This window comes from Podarcis erhardii, assembly GCF_964252035.2.
Source record: "Podarcis erhardii genome assembly, chromosome: 2".
Lineage (NCBI taxonomy): Eukaryota > Metazoa > Chordata > Lepidosauria > Squamata > Lacertidae > Podarcis > Podarcis erhardii.
In genome coordinates, this window is record NC_138498.1 from 123,605,611 (window position 1) to 123,618,339 (window position 12,729).

At 43.8% G+C, this 12,729-nt stretch overlaps 1 pseudogene across 1 annotated transcript; it reads right to left on the reverse strand.

The window, feature by feature from the left end:
• Positions 1-240: 240 nt before the first annotated feature.
• Positions 241-8,862, reverse strand: LOC309337317 (vomeronasal type-2 receptor 26-like; annotated as a pseudogene). The gene is made up of 6 exons (XR_014161662.1): positions 8,604-8,862; positions 7,142-7,433; positions 5,345-6,127; positions 4,774-5,004; positions 3,157-3,334; positions 241-1,228 (listed from the first exon to the last, which is right to left on the reverse strand). The product of XR_014161662.1 is annotated as a vomeronasal type-2 receptor 26-like (transcript).
• Positions 8,863-12,729: the final 3,867 nt, after the last annotated feature.

A 12,729-nucleotide genomic window follows, 5' to 3' on the forward strand; every position in this document is an offset into this window, starting at 1 on the left:
AGAATCCTCATCTGGTTCCCTCTCTCTCTCTGAGAGAGAGAGAGAGAGAGAGAGAGAGAGAGAGAGAGAGAGAGAGACCTGGGGTGAAAATGAATTGAAGAAGCTTCCGTTAAAACAATGGATTTGAATGGAAAGAAAAATGAATCTGAAAGGAGACAGGTCTGCTGGTTATAAATATATATTACTTGGAGTAGCTCAAAGTTTATTTTGGGTTGCAGTGGCATATAAAAAAGAACACCTACAGTGTAATCATCCTTATCTAGGGGTCCAGTCCACATTCTAGTGCAGAATTTGTCCATACCTCTAGTACTAAGAATTAAATGCCATGCTTAATTTTTGGTCATTATCTGCTCCTTTGTGTTCAGATCAGGCCTGAGTATGATAATGTAGCACTTTGGGATGAAGATGCAGCCCAGAAGCCCAGAACTGGAGGCTAATATAGAGAAGACCTGCACGGCTACCATGTATTTCCCTTTGGTGCTCAGGTAGGTGGGCACAAAGGACACCCAAACGCTGCAGAAGACCAGCATGCTGAAGGTGATCAGCTTGGCTTCATTGAAGGCCCCAGGCAGCTGCCTGGCTAGGAAAGCCACCGTGAAGCAGATGGCAGCCAGGAAGCCCATGTAGCCCAGGGCACAATAAAACATGGCGGCAGATCCTTCATTGCATTGCAAGATGATCTCTCCAGGTTGGGAGTGCATGTCGGATTCTGGGAATGGGGGAGACAGACCCAGCCATAGGGTGCAGATGACAACTTGGAGACTGGAACAGGAAATGACAATAGAGTTGGCCAAACTTTTCCCCAGCCATTTCCTCATGCTGTTTCCTGGCTTTGAGGCCAGGAAAGCCAACACCACCATGATGGTTTTGGCCAAGACAGAAGAAACAGCAACTGAGAATATGATGCTGAAGGCCATCTGTCTGAAAAGGCAGGTCACTTTCCTTGGCTGGCCGATGAAGATAAAAGAGGACAAAAAGGAGAGCAGAAGGGAGATGAGGAGGATGTAGGAGAGGTCTCGGTTGTTGGCTTTGACTAAAGGCGTGTCAAGAAATTTAATGAAGATTCCTAACACAATGGCTGTGGTTAAAGAAAAGAAGAGGGCAAAGGAAATCAGGAATCTTCCCAAAGATTCTTCATAGGAGAGGAAGGTGGTGACTTTGGGGACACATCGAGTTCGGTCTTTGTTTGGATGCTGATATTCTGGGCATTTGGTGCATTTATTGGCATCTGCATAGAGGAAAAGAGACTTTGTGAGATGTGTCAGAGCCTCTTCTTGTTAAAGTAGGCCAGGGAAGAGCAATCTCCAGCCCATGGGTGAAATGTGGCCCACTTGGACTCTCTGTTTGGTCTACAAATCCAATTTTGGGAAGTGACCCTCATGTACACTACACCTGACATCAGGGTAGGGCTTGAAAGGAACTATTGGGAGCTCAAAGATTGCTCCCTCATTTTCCATTACTGGGTGGCAGCATGCATTTCTCTCCTCCTTTCCACTGCTGTTCTTTCAAACCTCAAAAACCAGAGGTACAAACCGCAGTGTGTGGCAGAAAACCCCTTGTAAACACCACTGTGCTGCATTTTGGGCACCCAAATATCAGACGTTAGTGGAACAGTGCTGGGCTGCTTGCAAATAATTTTCAACGAAGCCTACACTGTACTCTGAAATGCAATTGGGGCTTTAAAGCATGGAAATTACCTGACATTTTTATTGCAACAGGTGATTGACAGGTTGTGAGCAGCACCCAGCTGCTAAATTTGGCCTGGCCTGCCAAGATTTGGGGAAATTAAGATCTGGCCCACCAGTAAGAAAAAGTTCTAGACACCTGGGTTAGTTAGATCTTTGGGATGACTTCGTATAAAGGCAGATTCCAGTGTATTATGGCTAAACCTTAATGTTATGAGTTTGTGGCTGCCAGAAACTTAATCCCCAGGCCCAGCAAATATGAAAACCTTAAAAAGCCAGGCTACTTTCCTCATTAAGTAATCGCCTGGGAGATGAACCATTAGAAGAACAAAGGAAAGGAGATGAGCCATTAGGAAAACCAAGGAAAAGGGGCTCTGCGGCTGAGGGCAAATTGGTGTGCCTCCTCCTCCAGCTCATAGGTAGTTTGATGACAAAGCCAGAGTTTGAAGACACTTTAGAGTTTGGACCACAATTCCCGTCATCCCTGACTACTGGTCCCACTAGCTAGGGATGATGGGAGTTGTAGTCCTAAGTTTGGGAAACACTGCCTTAAACTGATAGAGGCCACAGTGAAATAGCTGGGCCCTCTCATTGGCCCTATGGGACGTGGGTGGTGCTGTGGTCTAAACCACAGAGCACAGGGCTTGCCGATCAGAAGGTTGGTGGTTCAAATCCCCGCGACGGAGTGAGCTCCCGTTGCTCGGTCCCAGCTCCTAACCACCTAGCAGTTCGGAAGCATGTCAAAGTGCAAGTAGATAAATAGGTACTGCTCCAGCGGGAAGATAAATGGCATTTCCGTGTGCTGCTCTGGCTCACCAGAAGCGGCTTGGTCATGCTGGCCACATGACTCGGAAGCTGTCTGTGGACAAATGCTGGCTCCCTCAGCCTGTAGAGAGAGATGAGCCCGAGTTGTTCGTGACTGGACCTAATGGTCAGGGGTACCTTTACCTTTACCTCATTGGCCCTAGGACTGACTGGTACCCAGAGCAAGACAATACCTCCTCTGAAATCACGGTCTGGAAGATGCCCCATTTTAAAAGGCCACAGGTTTGGTGAAACCAATACACCCTGACTTATCTTTTCCACTTTCTCTCAACCCACCTAGATAGCCCAGCAACATCAGATTCAAATATGTGTACTACCTGCAATATTACTGGTAGAAGTTAAAAATCATGGAATAAAATGCTGTAGAGTGGATCATTAAATCCAGATTCTACATGCTGGAGTGAGTGAGCAAATAAAGGTTTCTTCTCCTGCTGCCAGAAGGACCATACAGTTGGCAACAGATTAGCCCTCCTTGGGAAGGCCATTCCATTCATAGGATGCTATAACAAAAAAGCTACCCCGTGCCCAGCAAGACAGTGGTGGGAGCTGTCAGCTAGACTCAAATTACAAATGTCTTGTTTGGGCTGGCTCAACTTTTTGCTTCATCCTCCCAGGAAAGGCCCTTTCCTCTGACGTCCTCTCCTACCTTCCTGAGTGGAGATGGTCCCTTCGGAGCAGGGAGCACAATCATAGCAGCAGGGCGGCTTCCCTTCCTGCACCTTCTTGGCATATCCAGGGCGACAGTTCTCTGTGCATCTTGAACACGGCACATTGTAAGCATAAGAAGAAGAAGACTCTCGACTCACACAAGCTCTCCTCTCGCTCTATGGTTTGCAACAAGAAGAGAAGAAGAAGAAGAGTTTGGATTTGATATCCCGCTTTATTACTACCTGAAGGAGTCTCAAAGCGGCTAACATTCTCCTTTCCCTTCCTCCCCCACAACAAACACTCTGTGAGGTGAGTGGGGCTGAGAGACTTCAAAGAAGTGTGACTGACCCAAGGTCACCCAGCAGCTGCAGGTGGAGGAGCGGAGACGCAAACCCGGTTCCCCAGATTATGAGACTACAGCTCTTAACCACTACACCACACAGGAGAAGAAGGAACATTGAGGAGAAAGTGTTAGGAGCATTTGTGTCTATGGAATCAGGTCACAGCTTTTGAGAAGAGCACAGTGGGATATTTACCTCTAAAGTTAGGGATTCAACAGCTCAGTGTTTGGATTGTGCCTTCAATACAAGCATTTCTGCCCACCAGATGGAGCAATACCCACTCTCTTGCTCCTGTGAGCTGTTCTATAGGTTGTACTGACCCAGGGGTCAGCAAACTTTTTCAGCAGGGGCCGAGTCCACTGTCCCTCAGATCTTGTGGGGGGGCCCAGAATATATTTTGAAAAGTAATAATGAATGAATTCCTATGCCCCACAAATAACCCAGAGATGCATTTTAAATAAAAGAACACATTCTACTCATGTAAAAACACACTGATTCCTGGACCGTCCGCAGGCCAGATTGAGAAGGTGATTGGGCTGCATCCGGCCCCCGGGCCTTAGTTTGCCTACCCATGTGACCCTTCAGGGTAGATTGGGGAGCTATGTCACCAGTAGGGTTGCTGCCTTTGTTCTGAAAATACAGAATGGTGTGGGACAGGACGGTTGGGGGTCATTTTTTCTTTTCATCTGGCGCTAAATGACTTTAAAGCAATCCATTACAATCTATTGCAGCCTGAATGAATTGATTTATTTCAGTCACTGACCAGAAATAACAAGTCCCAATTGTAATACAGTGGTGCCTCGCAAGACGAAAAGAATCCGTTCCGCGAGTCTCTTCGTCTAGCGGTTTTTTCGTCTTGCGTCTTAGCGGCTTAGCGCTATTAGTGGCTTAGCGGCTATTAGCGGCAAAGCGGCTTAGCGGCTATTAGCGGCTTAGCGGCTTAGAAAACGGGGGGGGGGAGTGAAAAAAATCGCAAGACTTGCAAGACGTTCTTGTCTTGCGAAGCAAGCCCATAGGGAAATTCGTCTTGCGAAGCGCCTCGAAAATGGAAAACCCTTTCGTCTAGCGGGTTTTTCGTCTTGCGAGGCATTCGTCTTGCGGGGCACCACTGTATTCAACAAACTATGTCTTGGTTAATTAAATGGCACAAATAATTTTGCCTACCTTATTAAAGCAGAAGGGCCATGCAATTGCTTCTGGGTTGATGGTGACATTTAGATCTGAAGACTTTTTCCGATAATAGACGCCATAGGGAATAACATAATTTCTCCTACCTTCTTAAACAGCTTGGGCCACACAATTGCTTCTGGGTTAATGGTGAACTTCAGATTTGAGGACCTCTGTCTCTTTATGCTTCCAATTTTCACTCTAGCACGAGAATCATTAGGAAACAGCACCCAATTCACAATATCGAAGTCAATGGCCACTGCCCCATTCTCATCCAAGTATTGTCCAGCATCTGAAGTATTTGAAGAGAGCTGCACTTCTTTCAAGAAAGGATGAAGCTAATATGACATGGAAAATGCCAGCATTTAGTGAGTGTTCTTATGCATTCCTGCAAAATGGCCTGGGATCATGCTCATGTGTTAAAGGGTGCCTTATAAATTTATAGCAATAAATAAAATGCTATGCTTGACTCTGGATGCAGGAAAGGGTTAAGCGGGGAATGCATCTGCTCTGGATGCAGTCGGCATTAGCTTCATTTCCCAGTAGCGTCTCTGAGCAGTGCTGGGAAAGATTCCCTAGGTAGAACAATGATCTAATTCGGTGTAAGGCAGCTTATGGAATTGCTATCATGTCAATTCTAGACAATGAATTATAGTTTGCAAAAAGAAAATGGCGTACCTGCCATGGCTGTAGCCTTGGAGGTTCAACAATGTCTCCTCCACCCACCTTCTGCCTCTTCTTGGATCCAGATGTATATGCTGTTTTTAAGGCCTGAGCCACAGCTTGAACACTATAGTAATTGATGTAGCTATCTTGTGACAGGACTCTTTCAATCTCCTCCTGAAGCGGCATCTCCAGATTCTCATTCTCCCTGCATCTTTCCCAACCCCTCACGGACAATACATGCTTTGAATATGAACAATCGAATCCTTTCCCCCAAGTAGTAGAATACACTGGCTCATAGTAGTCATATTTTGTCCTTTTTTTGGTCTTCATTACAAAGGACAAAGAACCATGGGCATACCGGAAGGCTTCAGTTTCATATAAGAATATTGTGTTTGGAATGGCTGTGGTTATCCAGACTTTCCCCCCAGTTTGTATCCTTTCAAGGAAGGATTGTACCTCCATGATTATAAATAGTCCATCTTGATAATCTGCATAGTAAACAAAGACATTGACTTGTCTCCACATGGCAGGTGGTTCATGGGGTATCCACAGCCAAGTTTGGAGCTGCACTTTTTTTGAGAAGGCAACACAAATCTCATTGCTGGTCATCAGAGGTGCCAAGGTGCTCAGGAACATTTCTCCATTATCATTGTCTGGAGCAAAGAGGCCGACCCATGTCCATTTGAAATACAGGAGGAGTTGGACCATCCCGTGGTACTGAGTTTCTTCGTTGGGGGCCATTCTATAGACAAAAGGGGAATGGACTTTATCCTTAAGAACAAAGCCATAACTGAGCTGGTAAGGAAAGGTAGACAGACTGGTGTGTTGTTTCTTAGGACAAAGCTTTGATACTTCTTTGTGAAAGATGATGACAAATTTAATTAAGGTAAAACTCAAATATTATTTAAATAAAAACAATTGGGTGCACTCTTCCCACCTTGGATCAAATCTATGTTTCCAGGTGCCATATGAAAGCTGCAGAGATAGCGCAGGATAGTGCACACCCCAGAAATGATCTCTTTCAGCTTCCTGCTCTTGATGGAGTTACACTTCCTCTGAAGGAGCAGGTTTGTAGCTTGTGGGTACTCCTGAATCCTTTGCTGTTGCTCAAGGCTCAGGTGGCCTCAGTGGCCAGGAGTGCCTTCCATCAGCTTTGACTGGTGGCCCAGCTATGCCCCTATCTGAACAGGGATAGCCTAGCTATTGTCTATGCTTTGGTAACCCCAAGATTAAATTACTGCAATGTGTTATACATAGGACTGCCTCTGAAGACGGTTTGGAAACTTATTTAGTGTAGAATTCAGCAGCCAGGTTGTTCATACATTTGGAACATTTTTGCCTAATTCAAATTTTGCTATCTATTTACAGATTTAGATAACAAATCTGCTGGAATGTCTTTTCCTGCCAAATATAAAACATTCATCAATGCATTCAGCCAGCCACCGGCTGGCAGCTGGGTGAACTCCGGTTCTCGGAACAGCATCAATCAGCAACTCGAGCCTCAGAAACCTTTAGAGACTGAGCACGCTCTTATCAGCAGAGTGAATAACTTCTCACAACAGAAGTGGCGGACAGAGACATGTGTAAGCATTATTTACAGGCGTTTATTCAGCATAGTTCAGGAACAATGGAACAACGGAAAAACATGTCTGCTTCCCTTCATGTCCAAGCAAACAGCAATATACAAACAGAAGTTCCCAGCAGACTGTGCTGGAAGTAAACAGACATGTGACATACAGCAATCCACACATCTGTTCTAAAGGTGGAATGGAACTATCCTAACATGCTTGACATGAACCCAGTTCTTACCTGTGGGATCTTGTAGGTACCCAACATGCTTGCAATGTGTGTGGAAATGTCTGATTCGCCACCTTCAAGAACCGCCAGCAGCTTTCTCCATCTTCCACAGCTGTAGTTTGGAATGTTGATTTTCCCACCAGCAAGGAGGTCTGTCAGGGCATCAGAAGTCGTTCTTCCATCAAAATAGGTATCATAGATGCTGTAGCCCAGAGTGATGTTGGGTAAGAGCCTGGGGTTATGATTGATCTCCTGAATGGCAAGTGAGAAAGAAAGAACGTGCCAGTTCCTTCCACCAATCCATCTGTCAAATAAAATGCATCGCATAGTCATCCCTGGACCAGTGAAATTGAAAGTCACATTTCCCCCCGTATACATCAAACCAAATATGAAATGAGACCAGTAAGTATGGCGAAGTGGGACATAGGTCTACCAGTACCCATGTCTGCAGCACTTTTTTTGCAAAGGAGAAGGATGGAGGGAAAACCAGAAATCACCCTTTTTTTGTTTACAACCAGGATCAGCGGTTAGCAGCTGCCACTTTATCAAATGACCTCTCTAGGCATTGCGTATCTCACAAAAATTGTTTATCAAATAATGGTTTGCATGTTTGTAATGGGCATATGAGAAGAGCAGCCCTTAATGCAGCCAAGATGAACTGCCCTGCGACTTTTTGATGAAGGGCAGTATATAAATTTAATAATAAATAATACTAATAAATAAAAGAAGTCTTAGGGATATGGGGCTCTGCTGAGCACTAGATGAAAAGTTCTCTGAGTCATACTCGCTGAACTGCACTTCCTTAAGCATAGTAGTCATTTATATTTTGCAACTGCGTGTATTTTGTTGTGCCAGGAGGAGAAAGAAATGAGTTGCTCCCCCTTGGAAATGGTTCTCTCCACCTGCTATCTAATTTTCATGTCTAGGAACATGGTCTGAGCATTCAACCTTCCCCAATGTTCCATGGGAGACAAATAAGGGAATGAATGTTATTTTGGTTACTGCAGAAAAGCTACAACTCAAGCGCACCTCACAGCATTTGCTACCTTATAGGAAACAAGTTATGCTTTGTAGAGTCTCACTCAATTTATTACTTAATTAAACACACACACACACACACACACATACACACACTGAAACATGTAAAGGACATACAGAAATCTTTCAATCACTCAATGAATGAATGAATGAATGAATGAGGGCATTCTTGTTTAGACCTTCTAAGAAAACACAACCTAGCTTCAGTCATCTTCATATCACAAATTTGCAAGAAAAGAGAGTGTTTGTTGCTTTCGTGTAAAACTATACTCCAGATTTTTCAGTTGTATTTCATCCCAGTGAATGAGATACTGCCTTAATCATGATGCCCATGAGAAAAAGGGAACAAAAAACAAGGAATAGCAATTTACCAGGAGTACCAGAAAGCAGGGGCCAGGGAGTTGGTAGGAAGCAGAATCAATACATCACTACTTACGACTCAAGACTGCTTAAGGGGGTTCTGGAAAAGGTGAAGGGATATTGACCTCCAATGAATCTTGGAGATATGACTCCACTAATGAGGTGGTCTCCTGGCCTGTAAAAATTCAGTGCACCGTTTTGATCCCAGATCAGATTCAGTGGGCATTTTGCCCTCTGCTGAATCCCACAAATTGCAAGAGGCAGCAAGAGAAGGAGTGTTGCCATTCTGGGTCCGCCTGCTACACTTCCCTTGTGATCGTTCTTCCCAACTCCATTAGTAGTTCATTGGAAGACAACCCAAATACTTGCAAGACAGTTCCCAGCTTCAGGGCTAAAGACAAAGGGCCATAGCTCAGTGGTAAAGCATCTGTTTCGCACCAGAAGGTGCCAAATTCAGTCTCTGCTCACTGTTCCAGGTAGGGCTGAGGAGCTACTGCCTGCCAGTACTGAGCTAGAAGGCAACTTCCTGTTAAGAGTCATACAGATTTTTCTCCCCCGCCTCTTCACCTGCCAGATGCCCTGGTCCCAGAGACTCTGTGTCATGCAACATATTTTATACATTGAACTTTTCTGGCACAATGGAATAAACAAACCCCTGGCACCCTTGATTGTGTTGTTTATCGTAATGTTCCCAAAGGCAATAAAATAAGAGTAGATCACTGTGGTTCTGATAATTGTAAGTTTTTTTTTTGGGGGGGGGGATTTCCTTTGAGACCTTATGAGAGCAGGTGCCGAGCAGGAGAAAAACATGTTTACCTTGGTTCTCAAACTTAATCCGTTCCAGAAGTCTGTTCCAAAACCAAGGTGCGCTTTCCCATAGAGAGTAATGCAAAATGGAGTAATCCATCCCAGACTTTTAAAAACAACCCCTAAAACAGCAATTTAACATGGATTTTACTATCTAACAAGACCATTGATCCATAAAATGAAAGCAATAATCAATGTACTGCAATCACACAATCAATCAATCAATCAATCAATCAGTAGCTGAACTGGGTTCCACACAGTCAAAAAAAAAAAAAAAAAAAAAGCCGCAAAAAAAAAGACAGACCTCAGCGTAACACTCAAAACGGAAGCACGTTCGGCTTCCAGTAAAAGTTTGCAAACCGGAACACTTACTTCAGCAAGCCCTTACCTTGTTGTCAAAGTTGCCCACACTGCAGTTGCACTCGGTGGCTCCATAAAACTCAGCTATCTGGGGGATGCCAAAGTGCTCAGTGAACTCCTTCCAGATGGAAGCCCGCAGGCCATTGCCCAAAGCCATCCGGACCCGATGCTTCCTCTCCACCTCTTGAGAGGGCTGGTTCAACAGGTACTGACATATCTCCCCAATGTACTGTACGATCTGATGGCAACAGCAGAGGAAGAAGCAGTCAGGGACAAAATCCCTTGGTTTGAGAACCAAGGTACCACTGTTCTCCCTTCAAGGCTGGTGGACTCTCCTTCACTGGAGGTTTCTAAGTCGATGGTCATCTGCCATGGATGCCTTAGTCATTGCAGGGGTCTGGACTAGATGAGCCTAGGGGTCCTTTCCAACTCCACAATTTTATTTTATTTTTAAGATAATCTTTATTGATGTTATGATTACATACTATACATATACACATTAGTTTACATTTACTCCTAAGAGTTGATTTCCCTCCTTCCTTCTTCTGGCTTTTTTATCTTGTCTCTAAGTTTTTTGCATTGTCTTTATTGATTTTGTATATTGTTGTTCTGCTTTCAACTTTATCCATACAGTGTCTATATACAAATAAATCTTTCTGTATATACACGTCTTGTTGTTTGTCTATATTCATTTACAGATACAATTAGTTGCCTTGATTGTATTTTACATTTTAATTCATATTGTCATTTAACATCCAATAAAGTTTCTTTTAATTTCCCATTATGAGGTTTATTTCCATTCTACAGTTTTTACTATTTCACCTTATCCTATGTATAACATAAATTTTCCCATTCTTTTTGAAATGTTTCATCGCCCTGTTGCCGAATTTTCCCCGTTAATTTGGCTATTTCCACATATTCCATAACCTTGTACTGCCACTCTTCTACTGTTGGCATTTGCTGTTGCTTCCACACCTGAGCCAGCAGTAACCTCGCCGCTGTTGTTGCATATAGGAACAATTTCTGATCCTTCTTATCAATATCCTCTCCCACCATTCCCAACAAGAATGCCTCTGGTTTTAAGAAATGTGTACCTAAAGATCTTCTTTAATTCATTGTATATTCCGTACTTTCCCAAAAAGTTTTTACCTTATCACATGACCACCACACGTGGAAAAAATCACCTTCTTTTAATGAATGTTAGAAGGATGTTGGAATGAAGTTATGTGGTTTTAGCAGAAATGTTATAAGGGTTTAGGAAAAAATAGACTGTTAATTGGTGAAAGGAGGGAAAGTAAAGTTACATTATATTAAGATAAATTACAGAACAAAAAGTGGAAAAGATGGAAAGGATTTGCTGAAATAGTTAACTGAACTAGAATACAAAAAAGGGAGGTGTGAGGAGGTCAAGGAAACAAGCAAATGAAAGACAAGTTATGGGAAGATTAGCTGTGTGTTTGTTTGTTTGTTTGTTTGTTTGTTTGTTTCTTCTTCTTCTTCTTCCTTATTGTGATGCGTTGTTCTGTTCTTGTTTGATATGGTGTTTTTACTCTTTCTTTTTGTAACCTTTAAAATTTTAATAAATATTATTTATTAAAAAAAAAATCACCTTCTTTCACCCCACACTTCCAGCAATTCTTGTTTCCTGTTTTATACATATTTGACAAGTTAGTTGGTGTGAGGTATCATCTATACATCATTTTTAACAGATTTCCTTTTAACGATGTACATGCTGTAAATTTTAACTCCACAATTCTATGATTCTGTTACTCTATTAAGTACTCCTTGCGGCAGCGTAGGCAATGGAAGATGTCCCAAAGGAAGCTAGTAAGCAAAGAGGACATGATTTCTACAGAACTCTCACCACATGTAATTCAGAGCTAAAGCTCAGCATTCTGCCTAGTCCATATTCAGATAAGGAAAGACTCTCCTCCCTGAAAGAGAGGGGAGTGGTTGTGGGTGGGAGCCTGAACATCGCTCCTAGCAGGGGGCGTTGCCCCCTGCCTCCAGCTCACCTGGCTGGCACTCACGCCCCCCCCCCCCGGTGGCCGTCCAACCAGGTGCCATGGGGGGCGTGTCCAGCAGCCTTTATGCTGCAGTGCCAGCCTCTCTCCCCGGCCTCATTTCTCTTCGTCATCCTGTGCGAGTCACCCACCCTCCACTCCCTTTGAGTTAGGGCTTAGGTCATTGGCCTTGCTATGGACCTTAGATTGGTCGCCCCGGTTGCCCGGGGGGGCTGGTAGGAGTTTTTCCATTTGGCATTAGGCTTTTTGGTTTTTTCGCCTACCTCGTAGCAATCGTCACAACTTTTTGTGGTATTGGTGGGTAGGTTAGGCATTGGAATAATGTGTTGTGGTGTGTCGAAGTGCTAGGTGTGGCCATCGCCTATGCCTTCAATTTCTAGGGGTATTCCGTTAAAGGAATCTGGCGGTCGTGTATTCCGTCCGAAGCCTGCTTGGCGGGAGGTCATGGCACGACCCTCGGTGACATCAGGGGTGAGCCTATAGTTGGATTAGCATCAACAGGTGATGAACCCCTGGTGAATAAACCCACTTGTTTCGCGATCCAATGCCTAAGCCAATACCTTTTCATTGCTGTAATCAATAAAGTTGTGGCCTTTTCTAGCCCATTAACCTTATATCATGTGTCCCTGTGTCTTCATTTCACTTCGCGGGGTTTGGGTCCTCGAACCACAATTCATGTTTAGCACCAGAACATGAGTTTATATCGCTGTCACACCAAATTCAGCTCCTAGTCACCGTCAATGACAATTCATCAAAGCATCCTAATTTAGGGATAGGGTGGCAGAGGATATTTGTTGTTGTGAAAGATTTTAATTTTACACATACATTCCTTATTATGGTCCAAAGACACACAAAAGCGGTTTTGAAAGCAACATACAGAGAAAACTTCCCAAGGCAGTCACTATGTTTTATCCAGAGCATGTTGATTTCTAATTCTTAATACATCCAAGAAACTTTTTGCCATGGCCAGGGTAATATCATTTGTCTTATCTTCTATAATATTCTTGAGAT